The sequence below is a fragment of the Heloderma suspectum genome, chromosome 4, assembly GCF_057233095.1.
Source record: "Heloderma suspectum isolate Gila_16-S chromosome 4, 16-S_ref, whole genome shotgun sequence".
Lineage (NCBI taxonomy): Eukaryota > Metazoa > Chordata > Lepidosauria > Squamata > Helodermatidae > Heloderma > Heloderma suspectum.
This window is the reverse complement of record NC_139461.1, coordinates 65,627,800-65,648,045: the sequence shown is the minus strand read 5'-3', so window position 1 is coordinate 65,648,045 and position 20,246 is coordinate 65,627,800. Positions and strand designations below refer to the sequence as shown.

The window sequence follows — 20,246 nt, the reverse complement described above, 5'->3', positions numbered from 1 at the left end:
CCCAGAAGGTGGTGCTGGGGGACTTCTGTTTGACCCCCTGGCCATTGGCCTGTGGAGTTCCTCAGGGTTCTGTTTGTCCCCCATGCAATTTAACATATACAGGAAACCACTGGGAGAGGTTATCTGGAGTTTGGGGGTTTGGGTGTCACCAGTATGCTGATGACACCCAACTCTACTTTTCCTTTCCATCTAATTCTAAGGAAGCTGTTGTGGTGCTGAACCGGTGTTTGTCGGCAGTAATGGACTGGATGAGGGTAAACAAACTGAAGCTTAATCCAGACAAGACAGAGGTGCTCCTGGTCAGTCAAAAGGTAGATGAGGGAATAGGGAATCAGCTTGTGCTGGATGGGATTACACTCCCCCTGAAGACACAGGTTCACAGCTTGGGTGTCCTTCTGGATTCAGCCCTGAGCCTGGATGCCAGGGTTTCAGCGGTGGCCAGGAGTGCATTTGCACAGTCAAAGCTAGTGCGCCAGCTGTGCCCGTTCCCTGAGATGTCTGACTTGGCCACAGTGACACAGGCCTTAGTTACATCCCATTTGGATTACTGTAACGCGCTCTATGTGGGGCTGCCTCAGAAGAGTGTTCGGAACCTTCAGCTGGTTCAAAGAACTGCGGCCAGACTGTTGCCTGGGCTGGCTACAGGAAGCGTACAACTCCCCTGGTAAAACAACTTCACAGGCTCCCAGTCTGTTTCCAGGCACAATTCAAAGGGCTGGTCATGACCTATAAAGGTTATCTGAAAGACCATATTCTCCCCTATGAGCCTGCTCATGCCCTGAGATCTTCAGGAAAGGCCCTTCTTGCAGTCTCACCACCAGCACAGGCTCGCCTGGTGGGAATGCAAGAGGGCCTTCTTGGTGGCTGCCGCAAGGTTCTGGAATTCCCTTCCCAGGGAGGTGAGAGTGGCACCCTCCTTGCTGTATTTCCACAGGCAGGCAAAATCTTTTTGTTCCGGCAGGCCTTTGGGGATGGATAGTCTGGACCTGTGAGAATATGATGGAGTGGTACTATTGTTTATCCTGTTGTTTTTAAATGCTGATATTTTATATAATTTTAATATTATTGATGATTTAATCATATTTGTAACTTTTGTATATTTCTATTTATATGTTTTAACTGTACAAGTTTTAATGTTGTAAAGCCACCTTGAGTCCCAGTATTGGGGAAAAGGTGGGATATAAATAAATATAACAACAACAACAACAACAACAACAACAATAATAATAAAACAGGGCCTTATATCCTTTCCAGTACGGCCTGGATGAGATTAGTATGTTTTATCATGTTGCGAACCATGATAAAATGCAGTATAGAAATATAGCAATATAGAAATGTAATAAATGAAAAAGACAAAGAATAGACATGAATAGAAAGCAAAGTGTTGGAAAAAATGGTAATTTCTCCCAATGGATGGATGTAATCAGTGGGATCCCACAGGGGTCAGTATTGGGACCAATACTTTTCAACTTGTTCATAAATGATCTGGAATTAAGAGCAAGCAGTGAAGTGGCCAAGTTTGCTGATGACACCAAATTATTTAGGGTGTTTAAAACAAAAAGGGATTGCAAAGGATCTCTCAAACTGGGAGAACGGACATCAAAATGGCAACTGTAGTTGAATGGAAGCAAGTGGAAAGTGATATATGTTGGGGCAAAAAACTCCAGTTTCTAATATCAGCTGATGGGATCTGAGCTAATGGTGACTGACCAAGAAAGAGATCTTGGAGTTGTGGTGCACAGCTCGATGAAAATACCGACCCAGTATGTGGGTGTTGTGACAAAAAGGCAAATTCCATGTTCGGCATAATTACGAAAGGAAATGAGAATAAAACTGCCAATATCATACTGCCCTTATACAAATCTATGGTGCGACTACATATGGAATACTGTGAACAGTTCTGGTCACTGCACCTAAAAATAGATATTGTAGAGTTGGTAAAAGTGCAGAAAAGGGCAAGTAAATTGATCAAGGGTCTGGAGCAAATCCCTGTTAGGGAATGTTATAACAGCTAGGACTGCTTAGCATGGAGAAAAGATGAGTCAGAGGACACACGATAGAGGTGCACAAAATTATGCATGGTGTGGAGGAAGTGGATAGGGAGACATTTTTCTCTCTTTAGAAGACTCCTTAGAAAAATATACATTTTTAAACGTTCTAAAAGATGCATTAGTTTCAGAATTATTGGCTGGGGGGGTTACTATAAAGACATATGGGTATGAATATGAAAGATGAGTTCATAAGATATATAATGAAGAGGGGACTTCCGGTTGGAACCAATGTCACCCTGGCAGCATCCCATGGGTTCTCCTTGGGAGCTTTCTCAAACAGCTTTTTAAAAGGTTGAAAAACCTTTTCATCTCCCCCTGGAATTAAAGGGGGAGGCAAGGCAGCAGCTCGATAACATCTTGAAGAAAAGTACTCCCCACGAGGTAGCGGGGGGGGGGGGCGGGCGGGCTGGATTCCAGGATTATCTCCCCAGAGCTTTACCAATGCAAAAAGCTCTTCTGAAACGCCTATTTAATAGGAGAAAACAGGGCTGACGTGTTCCACTGTAACATATGCTTTAAGAAATATCAACAACTTCTGAGGGATGATTTAAGAAATATTAACAATATTTGAGAACATCTGAGGACCTGCAAGATCTGTTTGAAGAGTAACATGGTTATACCGAGGAGAAGAAAGGGGCTAGCATCACCGCCAACTCCCCCATTCCTCCTGTGTCAAAAGTTTTGAAAACAGAAGATATAGGGGAATTATTTACTCTGATGACGACTTTATCTTCGCAATTTACAGAGCAAGCTAAAAGGTTGGATTCAATCCAAAATTCCATCACTGCCTTGCAAGGAGCTATGGACCTAATTAATGCATCTTGGCAAAATATGGAGACGAAAATTAATGAGCTAGAAGACCAAGTGGCAGGGAATGAAACTACGACACAAGTTTGTTTTAAAAATGTCTCTGACAGAATTTCTCAACTGGAGGCCTTCACGCACAGATCCAACGTACGTATTACTGGGATTAAAAATCTGTCTAATGATGTAAAATTGCCTATTTTTGTGGATAAACTTTTGCATGAGATACTCCCTGTCCCATCTGATTATTTACTTGATACTGAGCAGGCATTTCATGTGCCAAATGCTAAAGGGACTGACTATATGATCATAGTCCAATTTGCAAAAGTCTCCACAAAGAATTATATCCTGCGCTTGGCGAGAGAGGGTGAAAGCCTTTCCTGGAAACAAGATAAAGTTGTTATTTCCAGACTACATCAAAGAGGTGGCGAATAAAAGAAGGCAATTCATCAAAGTGAAAACTATGGCAAAACAAAAGAACTTACAGTATTACTTAAAATATCTTGCTACACTTTGAATTGTGTCTGAAGGTCAGATAAATAAATTTATAAATCATGAAATGGTGGAGGCATGGCTGAACATAAAAATGCGTGAGAGTCCTGTTACAACCCCATGAACTGGAATCTTTAAACAAGCTCTGTTAACTGTTTATGTTTAGTCTATATGATCCAGGCTAGGTTAGAAGATAAATGATTATACATATATTCATTTATTCTCTTTCATCTTTCATCTTTCTTCTTTTCTTGCTTGTCTTTTTTATTTCTTTATTCCAAAATAGATATGATATGCTGTATTTAAATATATTGTTGGAGGGTGTATTGTGCACATGCATTTATATATCTAGTATAAAATATATTACTGATCGTTGAAGGTTTATTTTAAGTTTTATTATTATATAACACTATATTTCTTTTTAATCATCATCATTCTTATTAATATAGGTTACTGGGAATGAACTGTAGGCCTGTTTCTTTGATATAAGATTGATGATATGATATTGAAATGTACGGTTGTTTATTAAACTGTAAGACTGTTAATGTTATAGATATAGTTTTTAAAATAGAATGGCATCGGAGGCTAGGGGGGAATGGAGTTTAAACTTAATCCTTTAAAGGGGAGGGGGAGGGAAAGGGAAAGAAATTTATTTTCTTTTTCTTTACTTCTTTTCCTCTTTTCTTTTCCTTTTTTTCTTTTCCTTTTTGTTATTGTGGTGTCCTCATAAGTATATTGTGTTGCTGGGAAATTGTAGTATTGATCAGGTTGCTGGTATTCTTGGTATTGTTTATTTCATTTATAAAGATAAAATAAATAAAAATAGATTTAAAAGAAGATATATAATGAAGACTAGTTATCTTTGTGATATTTATCAAATCATTATGATAGAGATCTAAATAACTGCACTCCTTGTCTGTTGAAACAACCCAAAAAAGAGGAAAGCACAAAGTTATATTCAATATTGTTAAAAAATATGGGGTTGCATCCAAACTACATCAGGCTTAGAGTAGATCCATTGAAATCTATGGAACAAAATCCCTACAATCTAGGGATACAAACAAGTTGTCTCCACCTACAGAGGCCCAGCACAACCAAGAAAAGAACAATAGGAGGAGCCACAGCACACCCACTGAATTCTTTGCCCCTGAGGTTCAAGGGAAGGCAGATACACTGATTGCTGCACCCAGGTAGTCCCATTTCTGCCACATTATCACCATAAATATACACTGCCCAGGCATGCTAATACCTGTTTTAATAGTGCTTAAATAATTAGGTCGATCTTCAGGGGTGAGTTTGGGAGGCCCCACCTTATAAAAGGATCAGAAACTTTGTGGGTTTGGTTTTCACCATAAGGTTATGTGGAAACACATCATACCACGGTCAAAAGACATCTCTGAGGACCTCAGAAAAGCAGTTATTGCTGTTCATCAGTCTAGAAAGTGTTACAAAACCATTTCTAGGGATTTGGGGCTCCAACAATCCACTGTCAGACAGTCTACAAATGAAGAAAGTTCAAGACCACAGTCACTCTACACAGGAGCGGTTGTCCTACCCAAACCTCTCCAAGAACAAACTGGTGTATCATCCAGGAAGTGAAAAAGAACCCCAGAGTAACGTCCAAGGACTGCAGGCCACTCTCGCTTTGGTTAATGTGAGTGTTCATGACTCAACGATCAGAAACAGACTGAACAAGAATGGTCCTCATCGGAGGATAGCCAGGAAGAAACCACTGCTCCCTAAAAAGAACATTGCTGCCCATCTGAAGTTCACTAAAGATCACATAGGTGATCTCCAAGACTTCTGGAACAATGTTCTCTGGACAGACGAGTCAAAAGCAGAACTTTTAGCCTCAATGGGAAACATTTTGCTTGGTGAAAAATGGACACTGAGTTCGAACAGAAGAACCTCATCCCAACTGTCAAGAATGGTGGTGGGAATGTGATTGTTTGGGCCCATTTTGCTGCCTCAGGATCTGGACGGCTTGCCATCATTGGCACAAGCATGAATTCTGCAGTGTATCAGAAGATTCTAGGGGAGAATGTCAGGCCATCTGTCCATGAGCTGAAGTGGAACCAAAAGTGGGTCAGGCAACAAGTCAATGATCCTAAACATACAAGCAGATCTAAAAAAGATTGGCTGTGGAAGAAGCAATTCCATGTTTTAGAATGGCCTAGTCAAAGTCTGTCCCTAAATCCCATTTGTAAGGATTTCTTAGAAGGTAAGACCATGTTTGCTATATATACCTCCTGGGTAAATACACTTTTTAGAAGGATAGGGTTACACAGAAGGAAGTTACCTTCTCCTCATACCATAACCTGGAAAGCGGAGATCCTTTGTTATAGTTATAAAATATCCCCATGCAGCTGCTATTTAAGTGACACAGTATTGTCACTTCAGTGACCCTTAATGAGTAAAAGGATAGTATGCTGTCATCCAGAAAAAAATTGTGTATGAACACATGCACACTCCATTACCTGTGAATAAATGTACATGTATACAAATCCACTGTGGACAGGTGAGGAGGTGGCTTCCAGTTTTACATTTTGTATCAGTAAAGTTCTCTAGCAGAAATAAAACTATTGCTCCTCTGAAAAAATGGGAATAGGGATAATATGAAGCCAATTAAAGTGAATGATAAATCTACCTTTGTTGAGAATACATGTGGTTTTGATGCAATTGTACAAATATTCTGCATGGCATACAGTGACAGTGAAATGTGTAAGAACTTTGTTGACCACACTAATGGATGCATTGTAGGAAATGTCGCTGCAGATATTGTGAAGAAGGGTGTGTTGGCACAAACATACAAAAAAATGGGCATTTGCTTTGGCTTCACTGACCCTAAACAACCAAAAAATGCTGCCACATGGAATTGTTCAAATAAGCTGTGAGATATCGAGGTCCAGCTTTCCGCCAATATTTTTAGAAGATTATTTGAATATTGTAGAAGCTGACTTCTATGGAATTGCGTGGAAGGTGATTTTAGTGAGCAACAACAGGAGCACAATCAGGCAATTCTTTTGGTACCTCTACCAGGACTAGACTTGTCTGGGTTGGAGATGGGGCTGCAAGAAGTCACACCAGAGAAATGTAGACCCTGCTTCCCTAAGTAGAAGTCTTGTGGAAGAAGACCATGAAACCGTAATGGTGTGTGACCATGGCCTACCCCTCCCCTGTGAGGGGAACACACCTCTGTGTTGAAGGTATCCAACCTAATGAAAGGAATCTGCTTCAATGGGGTTGGACTCGATGGTCTTGTAGGCCCCTTCCAACCCTATTATTCTATGATTCCATGATTCTATGATTCTAATGTGCTGTCAAGATTGGAAACATACCAACCCAAGTCAAAATAGGTCAGGTGAACGATACTCTTTGAGGTGCTGTTGAGATCTTGGGCAGATCTCTCAGGATGAATTCCATAGGGCATTATGAGGCACACTGCTGAGAGATGGTGATGCATGAGAGGAATACAATGATGTAAGAAATTATTTGCAACCTGCTAATTTATAGCACACAGAAAACATACAAAGAACGGATGTCTGTGCCTGCACCCTTCTGCAGCTGACCATTGTAAGATTCAGTTTACTGAGCAGATAATGTTTTCAACTGGTTCTTCACTGTAAAATATAATGTTCAGTCTAAACATGACAGTTTCCAGGAGCCTTACCTTCACTGCAATTTGTAAATGTCTTGATAGTTTTATTCAACATTAAGATATTTTTTTCTATACAGTGTCTTCAGTACTTTATCATATTATTTGTGTTATGGAAGAGTCACAAAATAATATAAAACTGCCATAAAATGTTTGCATAGGTTTGGTGGAATGACAAGAATGTGTGGGGGGGTGCAGGGGTTAGCATTCAGCAGGACCCACCTACTGGTGTGTCATTTTCATGGTTGAGAATTGTGTCCCCACAGGAGAACAAACTATTGAAAAGTATTTATTAGGGTTCCCTTGGAGGGTATCCAGGTACATCCCTTACATGATTGGGCCGGCAGCACCAAACTTGGGATTTGTGGCACGAAAAAGCACCAAATTAGCACAACACTTTGGCATAGGTTTGGAAGTGCTATGAGATTGTGGAAATTTCAGCCTTCGCCAAGCCCCACATAAGGATGTGTAATTTTCACGCTTCAGGAGGCAGCACCACGTTTGGAGGAGATATGAGAATGTGGAAATTTCAGCCTTCGCCAGACCAGAGAGCAGTACAACTGTTAGGCATACTTTAAGCTATGAATCTGAGAAAAGTGTCACTCCAGAACATATCTCAAGTTGACCATGGTGTGACTCAAGACTCAGGAGAGGGAGGAAGCTGAAATGAAGAAATGATTGAAAGGGAATTCAGTGATGTGCTTGATGGAGATGGACAGCTCAGTGGAGTTTATCAAATAGAAATGGACACCCATATGAAGCTGGTTAACCTTGTAATCCTATAATATACCTTTATCTGGGAGTTAATCCCATATTCTCAAAGTAACGCTAAGGCATAATCAGCAATAAAAACAGCTAAGAAACACTTGGGAAAAGCAAAAGCTATGGTGGCAGACTCATATAGGAGTCAGGAATTAGTAAATTACTGAAAAAGTTGATTCCAATGCCTAAATTCGAGTCAAAGGTGAATGTGTTTAAGAACTAAGGCACTATTACTAACAAGAGGGAGAGTATAAGAGCCAAAGTTCACAGGACCATCCTTCAGTGGATGACAAGATAACCAACAACAAGCTACAGACAGACAGTGGGTGGATACTGACAGAAGACCTCTAAGGAGAACAACAAAAGTGCTGTGTCCTTATAGCTGTAGTCCCGTCGCAGTTTGTTTTTTAGCAGTTTGTCTCTAGACAGCCTCTAGACAGTATACAAGTGCCTTACTATGATTAGTGCAACGATCTAATTCCATGTTGTTAATCATGTGGATACTTTGATTGCTACTGAATACATTCAGCTTCCTTGTTCTGAAATAGATCTGCATATGTTATGTGCTCACTGGGGACAAGTCTGCTTAGGTCTGGTGTGACCGATGTTAAAAGATCCCTTAGATGCGTGTATCTATGAATGTGTGGATGGGCATATGCATGGTCAGAGAGGACAGTCATTAGCACACCTCAATATACATTTCCATATTCTGTACTTCCTGCAAGCTCACAAGTCCTTGTCAGGCCATTGGAGTGGGTGGGATGGGCTTCAATTTATTGATCTTGGACTTAGACCATGTGTATGCGTGGCTGTGGGCTTCCAGAGTTTAGAGGCACCAAGGAAGTGATAAGTCAGGTCCAGGTTTACTTACAAGGAGACTTCATTGAGTACTCACAGCACACAGGCATACCCAATCATTGGATCAGACAACAGCTCTGAACAAAGAACTCTGTCACAAAATGACTTTTATATCACACATGTTATTCAGGCATAGCAGTGAGGTAGTATGACAGGTGCAAGCATTAATTAGTTAATCTACAACTTTTCCAGCATAGCCTAACAGTGCTTAGTAACATATCTGGCAGAAGCAAGACCATCATAATTTTCTCAGCATGGACACCTGTGGCTCAAGATAAATAGTGCTTCATTTCTCAGAGTGTCACTTCTTATCACATCCTAGCTCTGATAAGATAAACGGCTCCAGACCTCATTAGCATGGAATGTGCTGAGGCGGCCATATCGACCTTTGACTCATCTTACAAGCCAAGAGGCCCACCTGCAAGGGATTGCTACTAATAATGAACCAAAGCAGAGAGCACTGTGGATCTCTAAGCATCTGTAAAGCTATTGTTAGCTTGCCTACAGGTCTGGGGTTTAAGTGCAAAGCTTTAAAGGTAAGAACCAGCACTTTATATTTTGCTCGGAAACAAATTGGCAGCCAGTGTAAAGATTTTAAAAACGGTGTAATATGGTCTCCATGGGATGTCCCAGAGACCACCCTGGCTGCCATATTTTGTACCAGTAGAAGTTTCCGAACTAAATATAAAGGCAGCCTCAATTACAGCACATTGCAGAAATCAAGCCTAGAGGTTACCAGCACGTGCACCACCGCTCCCAGGTCCACGTGTTCTGGGAATGGGCGTAGCTGGCATATCAGCCGAAGCTGATAACAGGCACTTCTCACCATTGCCTCCACCTGGGGTGCCAGAAGCAGGCTCGGGTCAAGAAGCACCCCCAAGCTATGAACTTGCTCCTTCAGGGGGAGTGCAGCCCCATCCAGAACTGCTTGACATACCTCAATACCTGAATTAGGACCCTTCACGATGAGCACCTCAGTCTTGCCTGGATTCAACTTCAGCTCGTTCTCCCTCATCCAGCCCATTACCAACTTCAGGCAGTCATTCAGAGGAGTCATACCTTCCTTGGATAAAGATGTTCAGGAGAAAGAGATTTGGGTGTCATCAGCAAACTGATAACACTCAGCCCCAAACCTCCTGATGATCTCTCCCAGCGGTTTCTTGTAGATATTAAACAGCATCAGGGAAAGGATGAAGCCCTGAGGGACTCCACATAATAGTTCCTTTTTCGAGGAACAGCTATCCCTGAGTGACACCATCTTGAACCGTCCTGAGAGAAAGGAGCAGAACCACTGCAGAGCAATGCCCCCAACCCCCAACTCCCTCAGACATGATGGAAAATTACCTTCCCTTATAGAGGCAATATTCAGCAAAAATTGCTTTACTATCTCCCCTCCCTGGACTACAAGCCAGGATGGGCAAGGATTGAGAGGGCAAGTGGTCTTTTTGACCAAGCCAAGCAGCTTGTCCACATCATTAGGAGTCACAAGCTGAAAATGATTTAGTTTAATCATGCAAGCAGACTTGCTGGACCCCCCCCCCCCACTATTGATTTCTGTCCTCATGACAGTGTCCAAGTGGGCTCATATCCGAGACATTTTATCTGCAAAAACACAATTTAAGGTGTCACAGCGAGCTACTGAAGAGTCTAAAATCGGATTCGAGGTGGGGCTGACTAACCACCCAGAACAGCTCAGCTGGGAGCGAGTTTGCAGAGGCGATATGTGTAGAAAGCTCTCTTTGCTGCATGTATCACCACCCCATAGGTCTTCAGATGATCCCTATGATGTGTCTTGTTGGATTCAATCGAGTTTTTACAATTGGTGCTCTAGTCACCATCCTTGCACTTCAGGTCCCTCAGTTCTTCTGTAAACCATGGAGCTTGTTTGGAAGTGGGTAGGAGAGGATGTCTAGGAGCAACCGTGTCAAGAACCCTGGTTAGATCTTCATTCCACATGGAGACCAGGGACTTGACAGTTGGTGGCAGCACCAGCCAAGAAACCCCCTAAGGCATTTTGGAATTGCAATGTGTCCATCAACCTTCAGGACAGACCATGTTAATTGGTCCTCCATCCCTGCAGTGGCAGTAGTACCGGTACTGTGATACCAGCCCTGACCAGACAGTGATCCATCCATGACAATGTGGAGACAGATAAATCCTCCACCCATGCCATGGATCATTCTCCTGACTGGATCATTCTCTTGATTGGAACAAAAGATCAAATCAAGCATGTAACCACCTTCATATGTCGGCCCCTTGACCACCCAGGACAGGCCCATGGTTGCCATGGTCGCCATGAACTCCTGAGCTGCACCTGGCAAGCTGGACCCGAGGGGGATGTTGAAGTTACCCAGGACTAAAAACCTGGGTGACTCCAACACCAGCTCCGAGACCTGGTCTGTGAGCTCAGTTAGGGACTCTGTTAGGTAGCGGGGTGGCTGGTACACTAACAGAATCCCAATCTGTCCCTAGTCCCGAGACTGAGGTATACACATGCGATGTGAGCCAGTTTCTTCACAGTGAGTCTGGTCAGGGGAACGTTATCTTTATGGACCACTGCTACGTCACCTCCCCGTCCGCTTCTCCTTATCTGCTCTACCACGGAGTACCCGACCAGGAGAAGCTGTATCCATACAGGCCCACTTATCTCCCCCAGCCAAGTCTCCGTGATGCATACCAGGTCAGCCTTTTCATCCAAGATTAAATCATGGATGGTTTCAATCTTATTCCGGACTGACCTGGCATTGCAAAGGAGCAGGCAAAGATTCTGCCAGTGGCTTGCCCTGCTTCCCAAGGTACCTGGGCTGACAGGGCAACGAGAAGGCTGTATAGGTATAAGACACCTGCCCTCCCTCCTCCTATGGGTATTTGCTCTGCCAGCACCATATCTCCTCATGCCCCCCCCCCTGTTATTACCGCTCCTATACACATAATGTATAGGCACCCCTACACATGGACAGGTCACGGCGGAGAGTTCTGACAAAATGTGGTCCACTGGAGAAGGAAATGGAAACCCACTCCAGTATTCTTGCCAAGAAAACCCCATGGAACGTATCACAAGCCTAAAAGAGATGACACCGGAAGATGAGCCCCTCAGGTCGGAAGATGTCCAATATACTCCTGGGGAAGAGCAGAAGGTATTTCCAAGTAGCGCCAGAAAGAGTGAAGCGGCTGGGCCAAAGCCGAAGGGACACTCAGCTGTGGATGTGTCTGGTGGTGAAAAGAAAATCCGATGCTGTAAAGAACAATATCGTTTAGGAACCTGGAATGTAAGATCAATGAATCAAGGTAAGCTGGAGGTGGTCAAACATGAGATGGCAAGATTGGACATCGACATCTTGGGAATCAGCGAACTAAAATGGACAAGCATGGGCGAATTTAAGACAGGTGACCATTATATCTACTACTGTGGGCAAGAATCCCTTAGAAGAAATGGAGTAGCACTCATAGTCAATAAAAGGGTGAGAAAAGCAGTACTGGGGTACAATCTCAAAAATGACAGAATGATCTCAGGATGAATCCAAGGCAAACCATTCAACCACTGATGCCAAAGAAGCTGAGGTTGATCGGTTCTATGAAGACCTACAACACCTTCTAGAACTAACACCCAAAAAAGATGTCCTCTTCATCATAGGGGATTGGAATGCTAAAGAAGGAAGTCAAGAAATCACCGGGATAACAGGCAAGCATGGCCTTGGTGTACAAAATGAAGCAGGACAAAGGCTAATAGAGTTCTGTCAAGAGAACACATAGCAAACACTCTTTTCCAACAGCACAAGAGGTGACTCTACACAAGGACATCACCAGATGGTCAATATCGAAATCAGATGGATTATGTCCTTTGCAGCCAAAGATGGAGAAGCTCTATACAGTCAGTAAAAGCAAGACTGGAGCTGACTGTGGCTCAGATCATGAGCTTCTTGTTGCAAAATTCAGCTGAAATTGAATAACGTAGGGAAAACCACTAAACCATTCAGGTATGACCTCAATCATATTCTTTATGAATATACAGTGGAGGTGAGGAATAGATTTCAGGGATTAGACCTGATAGACAGAGTGCCTGAGGACCTATGGACGGAGGTCCGTAACATTGTTCAGGAGGCAGCAACTCAATCCATCCCAAAGAAAAAGAAATGCAAGAAAGCTAAGTGGCTGTCTGATGAGGCTTTACAAGTCGCTGATGAAAGAAGGGAAGCAAAAAAGCAAAGGAGAAAGAGGAAGACATATCCAACTGAATGCAAAGTTCCAGAGAAGAGACAAGAAGGCCTTCTTAAATGAACAATGCAAAGAAATCAAGGAAAACAATAGAATGGGAAAGACTAGAGATCTTTTCAAGAAAATTGGAGATATCAAGAGAACGTTTTGTGCAAAGACGGGCATGGTAAAGGACAAAGAAGGCAGGGACCTAACAGACGCAGATGAGATTAAGAAGAGGTGGAAAGAATACACAGAAGAACTATACAGGAAAGATCTGAATGTCCCTGATAGCCATGATAGTGCGGTCACTGAACTTGAGCTGGACATCCTAGAGCGTGAAGTCAAGTGGGCCTTAGGAAGCGTTACTAACAACAAAGCTAGCAGAGATGACAGTATTCCAGCTGAGCTATTTAAGATCCTAAAAGATGATGCTGTTAAAGTGCTGCACGCAATATGCCAACACATTTGGAAACTCAACAGTGGCCATAAGACTGGAAAAGGTCAGTTTACATTCCAATTGCAAAGAAGGGCAATGCCAAAGAGTGTTCAAACTACCGTACAATTGCGCTCATTTCACATGCCAGCAAGGTGATGCTCAAAATCCTACAAGCTAGCCTGCAGCAGTATGTGAACCAAGAACTACCAGAAGTACAAGCTGGGTTCCGAAGAGGCAGAGGAACTAGAGATCAGATCGCCAACATTCGCTGGATCATGGAGAAAGCAAAAGAATTCCAGAAAAACGTCTATTTCTGCTTCATTGACTATGCTAAAGCCTTTGATTGTGTGGATCACAACAAACTGTGGCAAATTCTTAAAGAGATGGGAGTACCAGACCACCTTACCTGTCTCCTGAGAAACCTGTACAAGGGTCAAGAAGCAACAGTAAGAACTGGACATGGAACAACCGATCGGTTCCAAACTGGGAAAGGGGTATGACAAGGCTGCATATTGTCGCCCTGCTTATTTAACTTATATGCAGAGTACATCATGAGAAACGCCGGGTTGGATGAATCACAGGTCAGAATTAAGATTGCTGGGAGAATTATCAACAACCTCAGATACGCAGATGATACCATTCTAATGGCAGAAAGCGAAGAGGATCTCAAGAGCCTCTTGTTGAGGGTGAAAGTGGAGAGCGCAAAAGCTGGTTTGAAACTCAACTTTAACAAAACTAAGATCATGGCATCTGGCCCCATCACGTCCTGGCATCTAGAAGGGGAAGAAATGGAAGCAGTGACAGATTTTATTTTCTTGGGCTCCAAGATCACCGCAGACGGTGACTGTAGCCATGAAATTAAAAGACGCTTGCTCCTTGGGAGGAAAACTATGGCAAACCTAGACAGCATAGTAAGAAGCAGAGACATCACCTTGCCGACAAAGGTCTGCATAATCAAAGCTGTAGTTTTCCCAGTAGTAACTTATGGCTGTGAGAGCTGGATTATAAGGAAGGCTGAGCGCCGAAGAATTGATGCTTTCGAATTGTGGTGCTGGAGAAGACTCTCACGAGTCCCCTGGACTGCAAGGAGGTCAAATCAGTCCATCCTAAAGGAAATACTGACTACTCATTGGAAGGACAGATACTGAAGCTGAAGCCCAAAGATTTTGCCCCCCAAATGCGAAGAGAAAAGTCACTGGAAAAGTCACTGATGCTGGGAAAGATTGAAGGCAACAGGAGAAGGGGATGGCAGAGGATGAGATGGCTAGATAGCATCACCGATGCAATGAATATGAACTTGAGCACACTACGGGAGAGAGCAGAGGACAGGAAGGCCTGGCATGCTATGGTCCATGGGGTCACGAAGAGTCAGACACGACTTAATGACTGAACAACAAATACACATAATGCTGACTTTTGTCTAAAAAGAACGTCAAACTCAACAGCATTCAGCAGGATAAAAACATGGTCATGCCCAACATCCCATCTCTCACCTGGAATGCACACCTAACACTGCCCTCCCACCTCTCACCCGGGGGTATGAAATCACGTCCCTCTCACCTTCAATACTTAACACATACACAAATAATAAAGAGCCTAATTGGAAGAACAAACCAAACTCATTCAAAAGGCCACACACACCCAACCTCAAGACAACCCCAGAAATCCCACCCCCTCACTCCCCACAAGGGAAAGAGAAAGAAGAGAAAAACAGAGAGAAGAGAAAAAAATCAAAGGATATGGGACTTATACACTTCTTTGTACCCAGGGAGTCTCATGTGAATGTAGAAAATACCATCTTATATTTGGGTGACCCAGTTTGTTGATTCCAAACTGATAGGCAATAGACAACTTGAATTCACTTTTAGTATGTATGATCAGTAAATCACATTTTGGTGATTATTACATTCAACACTAGTTGAATTTACAGCTACAGTTCAGTGTGCTTTCTCATCATTATTAAGATTTTTTTGGTTCTGAATGAAGTTGCTTCTGCCTGAGCACATTAACAAGTTAGCGAGCACATCAGTTGGAGGACTGGAACTACTGGGCTCAGAGGAAGTGAATTAAAACGAACACACTGCATTTGAGAAGATCGTTTGAGAAGGGGTGTGCAAAATTACAACAAGAAAACAAGGAAGATGTAAATCTGGCCACCTTAATTCAAAACTTAAAATTAAAAAATTTATCCACATTTGCCAAGGGTGAACGGTGCCACCCAGAGCTGGTGTCATCCTTAGGCAAATGCTGGGACCCCAGTGCTCAAAGATAGCACATTGCTGACCCTGCCCTGGCTCCAATGGAGGAGGGGTCCACCATGGGCACTCTTGTTGAGGGCCCCCTCCAAAGTCTAGCTGGTGCTCTCATCTCTCAGCCTTCATCTTCTAGGGTGGCCACTTATGAACTATGAACAAAGAGGAAATGCATCACCCAAAAAGAGGACAAAAGGGTCCTCTTTCCATAAATTAGAATTTACTATTTCATATGTATAGATGCAAATTTAGGAACAATCATTATAATTTTGGTTAAGAGAACCCCAACAGGGCCTATGCCATAATTAAAGCAGATATATGCAATTTATCTCCTGAGCCCGCAAGAAGCCCCCACAGTAGCTCTCAGCCTGGAGGGGATGGGGCAGAAGGGTCACTTCCATCCTTCCGCCCTAAACCTAGAATTGGGGGTTGAGCAAGGAGACTCTGAGGAGGCCGTGCGCTGCATCCAGAGTTCTCAGGTCATTTTGCTGGCCTCCCCAGGGTGAGTCTCTACAGGATTCTGTGCTAGAATTTGAGAAAAGCAGGAAAGGCACTTCTTGGTGGAGCTCCCTTGCTCTTAAATTCTTTGTGCATTTCAGTGGTAGCTTTTCTGTCACTTATTCATAAAATCGGCTGCACTATCCTAAGCTAAATACCAAGATAATTTACCAACTACTCCATCGTTTTAAAACAGAGCAAACACAAAGCAACTCTTTTGAACCCAAATAAAGGTGGCATTGGCCTTTTGCTCTGAGCATACCAGCCTTCCAGTTTATTATTTTTAATATATATAAAAATAAAGAATAAATATCAGGAGGGACAGGGAGCCTGGTGGGCACTAGGAGAGGTTGCCCTGGGCACACTGATGCCCATGGGCTCCATGTTGGGGACCCCAGGTTTAGGATTCTGATGCTGCCCTTCAGTCTCATCATCTGAGCTCACAGAGGTGCCCTAAGAATCAGCATTGAGGACTCCCAGGCTTGTAGTCCTGGTGACCTCAACATCACTTTCTGGTTAGATTAAGGCTTGCAGCAGCCTTTTCCTGCACAGGGATAGCAGACGCATTAGAATAGTTTCTCTGAGACACTGATGGAATCCAAGGGATTCCGGAGAGCAACTGAGAACTTTTCGGCTGGCATGGCTGGCCAAGAGAACTGAATCCCAAGGAACACTCTCGGTACAGAGATGACACCGGTGGCTGACACAAGTGCTCCCAAGTGCTTTCTCCCTCTGAATACAGCCTGCCTTGCTCCTTGGTTTGATGGAGAGCTGAGGACATTGAAGTGGCTAGAGGGATAGCTTGAACACAGGGGCAGACAACTCTGCATGAATCTGATCAAGTGCAAGAGCTCATTTCTGAACCTATAATGTGACAACAGTAGTGTCCAAGAAGCAATACCTAACCGCTATCACAACTGCAGTTCCTTCTAGTATAATTCTTCTGGGTGCTGCTCATAGCCTCCTTCAGCCTGACTGGTGGAGAAGGTGGAGACCTCTCAATGGCTGCTATGATGGAGAAAGTTGCTTGATCCACTCTGACTTAGATGACATCAGTTCTGGAGATAAATGAGCTGATTCAGCACACTGTCTATTCCTATTTTGGTGGGATGGATTTTAGTTATCGCAGCCTGATAATGTGGATTAAAACAGCGGTCTGCTTGCTGAAATGCAGAGTGCAGAGTATAAGGTTATGAATGCATCTTTTCAAGACTGATTTCAGCTGCCTTGAAAGAGACTGATGTTAAGCCACTCCTTAAGAAGCCTTCCCTGGACCCAAAATTATATCAACATTGGCTGGTTGATAATATCTCCTTCCTGGACAAGGCGGTCGAATGGGTGGTTGCTGCCCAGCGCTAGGCATGTATGAAAACCATTATTTATGAACTTTTCAATCTGGTCATAGGCCTGTTTTCGGTAGCCTTGCTGAACAACTATGCTGGAAGAAGTGCAGAGGCGAGCAACTCAGGCTGCTTATGGCCCCCTGCTGCACTCAGCCGGGTTGTTGTGGCAGCTCATTCAAAAGAGTCACTCTCTTTCAACTTGCTACTAGCTCTGGTACTGCAGCTGGAGGTTGTCACTCTTCCTTAGGGGCAAAGATTCCTCACTGGCCAAGATGGATTGTCTTTGTTGCGGTCCACATTTGTAGAGTACTACTCCCATTTTTCCTTTGGCTACCGTTTTATATCAGTACACAAGACATAGACTGCAGAAACTGAACAGTATTCTGGCACAGAGGCTTCCAACTCTTTCCTTGCATACTGTCCCCTGGGAATGGATAAGAGGATTATTGCAGAGTTCCAGTAAATCCCTGCTCTGCTCTAGCATGCAGAGAGGGGTGCCACAGAGATGACTGCTCCTGCCATTTCCCAATAATCAGATCACAATTACCTCACTTGCTTGTTATTTATTAATAATTGTTATTCTGCGTCTTTTGCTTTTTCCAGCACCCCTCAGAATAGCAAAATCTTCCTGTGACTCTGTTTTTGTAGCATCTATAAAGCAACAGTCTATTGGTATGGCTCCATGGTAATAAACAAGAACCTGTGGTCCTTTTGGCAGGTCATCTATTCTGCACACCTCATAACCTGTAAATGCTACAACATGAAATGGCTGCAGTATTGTTTCATGTACATGTAGACCACACAGTTATCTATATCCCCAATAGAAGAATAAGGAGGGCCAACGAGCAAAATGCTGTATTTTTAATGTGAAATTCAAAACGTATCAAAAGTTATGATCTTAAGTTAAAATTCAGTTTAGAAGGGGAAGTGTGATGTCTAAATGTATAACCGCTTTGCTGAAAAAACTGCAGTTGCAGGTGAAATTATATCCTTAGTCATGATTAAGGATGGTATTGTCAGGAATGACTTGTGAAAAATGCTCACAATCAAAGTAAAAACTCTGTTTGGATACTGCCAGGTTTTTAATGCATTTCTGATGGGGGAAAAGTAGCATGTGGTAGAGACTTTGAAGGCTACCAAGAACGGCGGAATTAGTGGACAACTTAAATCAGCTCAACAATTGCTGTTGAGCGGACCCCATTCAGCAACGCTTGCCTTTGGACTTCCTCCCAGACACCAGGCATGCTAAGATAAATGACGCTGGACCTTTTAGCAATATGAGGGGTCTCTGGATGGTTTTATTCTAGACAAGCCATTCCCATGCACACCATCACTGAGGAGGAGACAGAGGGCAAAATCCAACATAAGTCCAACTTAGAATAGACCCATTGAAATGAATGGGATTTAAATTAGTCATCACTAACTTAAGTCCCATTCATTTCAAAATGTCTACTTTAAGTAAGACTTGCGTTGGATTTTGCAGAGAGCTTTGAACCTTGCCCTGCCCGCAGCAGTCAGGACCACTATGCTTTATTTATTTATTACATCTGTAATAAGTCTGAGATTTTGCCTGCTGGCTCCTTGATGCCTTCTCTTCCCCTTTTCTCCACTGGCTGCTGCCCAGCAGGTATTGATTCAAGTTACCATGCGGTGGCACTGAAGGCAGAGGCCCATCCTCAAGCCTGCACAGCACAGACACCAAGTGTATTCCGACTGCGCCAGGTGCTGCTGCCAAACACCTCCTTTCATCCAGGCTCCTGTAGCCTTGCATCCCCCAGAACAGACAGTTATGCCACAGGTATGGTATTTCACACTCCAGCCCCACAAAGGACCTGCACCTGCTACCCCCCTGGCCTGTCTGGTCATTATACACGGCCTCAGGAGCCCTGCAGCCTGGAAAACCATCTGTCTGGTTTTCTTTCCTGGCAGAGACCACATCTCTCCTGAGGTTGCTGTCAGTAAAGACCAGTGACTTTTGAGCTGTCTTCATTCGTACCCAGAGCCTAGCTAGGCAGGGATCCCAGGCTTCCCTATCCCATGGCCATTTTGATAATTTGGACTTCTACTCCCATCACCCTGACCATTGGCCCTGGCTGCTGATTGAATTTGCAATGTGAACCATGTTCAAGGGACCAGGTTAGGGAAGACACAGTCATGGAGGGGTGAGTGCTGCTGGAGCCCAAGGGGAGCTCAGGAGAAGATCAGGCAGGGCAGGAGATGGACAGAGGTGGGATTCCCCCATCCCATGAGCCTGACGAGGAGGGAGGTCCACGGGTGTTGGGGGCTGGACTGCAAGGAGAAGGAGGGAGCAGTCAGCAGGGCAGTGAGCTCTTTTTACACGTGCATGGCAGGACAGAAATGTCGGGCATGAGGTGGGAGGAGGGGGCTGCATTGTGGCAACAGTGCGGCGGGTGGGTCACAGGACATGTGGACTTAGCACAAGGATTGACCTCGCTGGCCAGCAGCCTCCGTTCAAGAGCCCTTTGCAAGTGAGCAGCCTGCTGGGTGCAGTCAGAGAGAGAGAGCGAGAGAGAGAGAAATAGGGTGGCAGGAAGAGGGTGGCTGTGCCAACTGCTGGCTTCTGCCCTGTCCACTGCCAACCTACATCTCCTCAGCAGAACAAAGATCCCCAACTCTGGCATCAAATAAAACAAACGGAGGGGACTGCAGTGGGAGCCAGAGCGAGATAAGGGCAGCATCAAAGAGCCGGGTTGGAGCAACACACTTTGAAGTGTGTGCTCAGCTGCAAGCCTCCGCCTGGGCACAAGCTGCATGTGTGAAACCAAGGCAAAAAATTACAAATACTCGGGGCGCTCCTCAAGCCGCCCAACGTGCCTTGTGTAATGGTTAAGAAATATCGTTACAAAACACCGGGAAGCTTCACTACGATTTCAGTAA

General features: G+C 43.9%; 1 protein-coding gene across 7 annotated transcripts in view; it reads right to left on the bottom strand.

Moving 5' to 3' along the window:
* LOC146346954 (uncharacterized) overlaps window positions 1–20,246 on the bottom strand; it is a 71,948-nt gene that overhangs the window by 49,996 nt on the left and 1,706 nt on the right. The window lies entirely within an intron of this gene.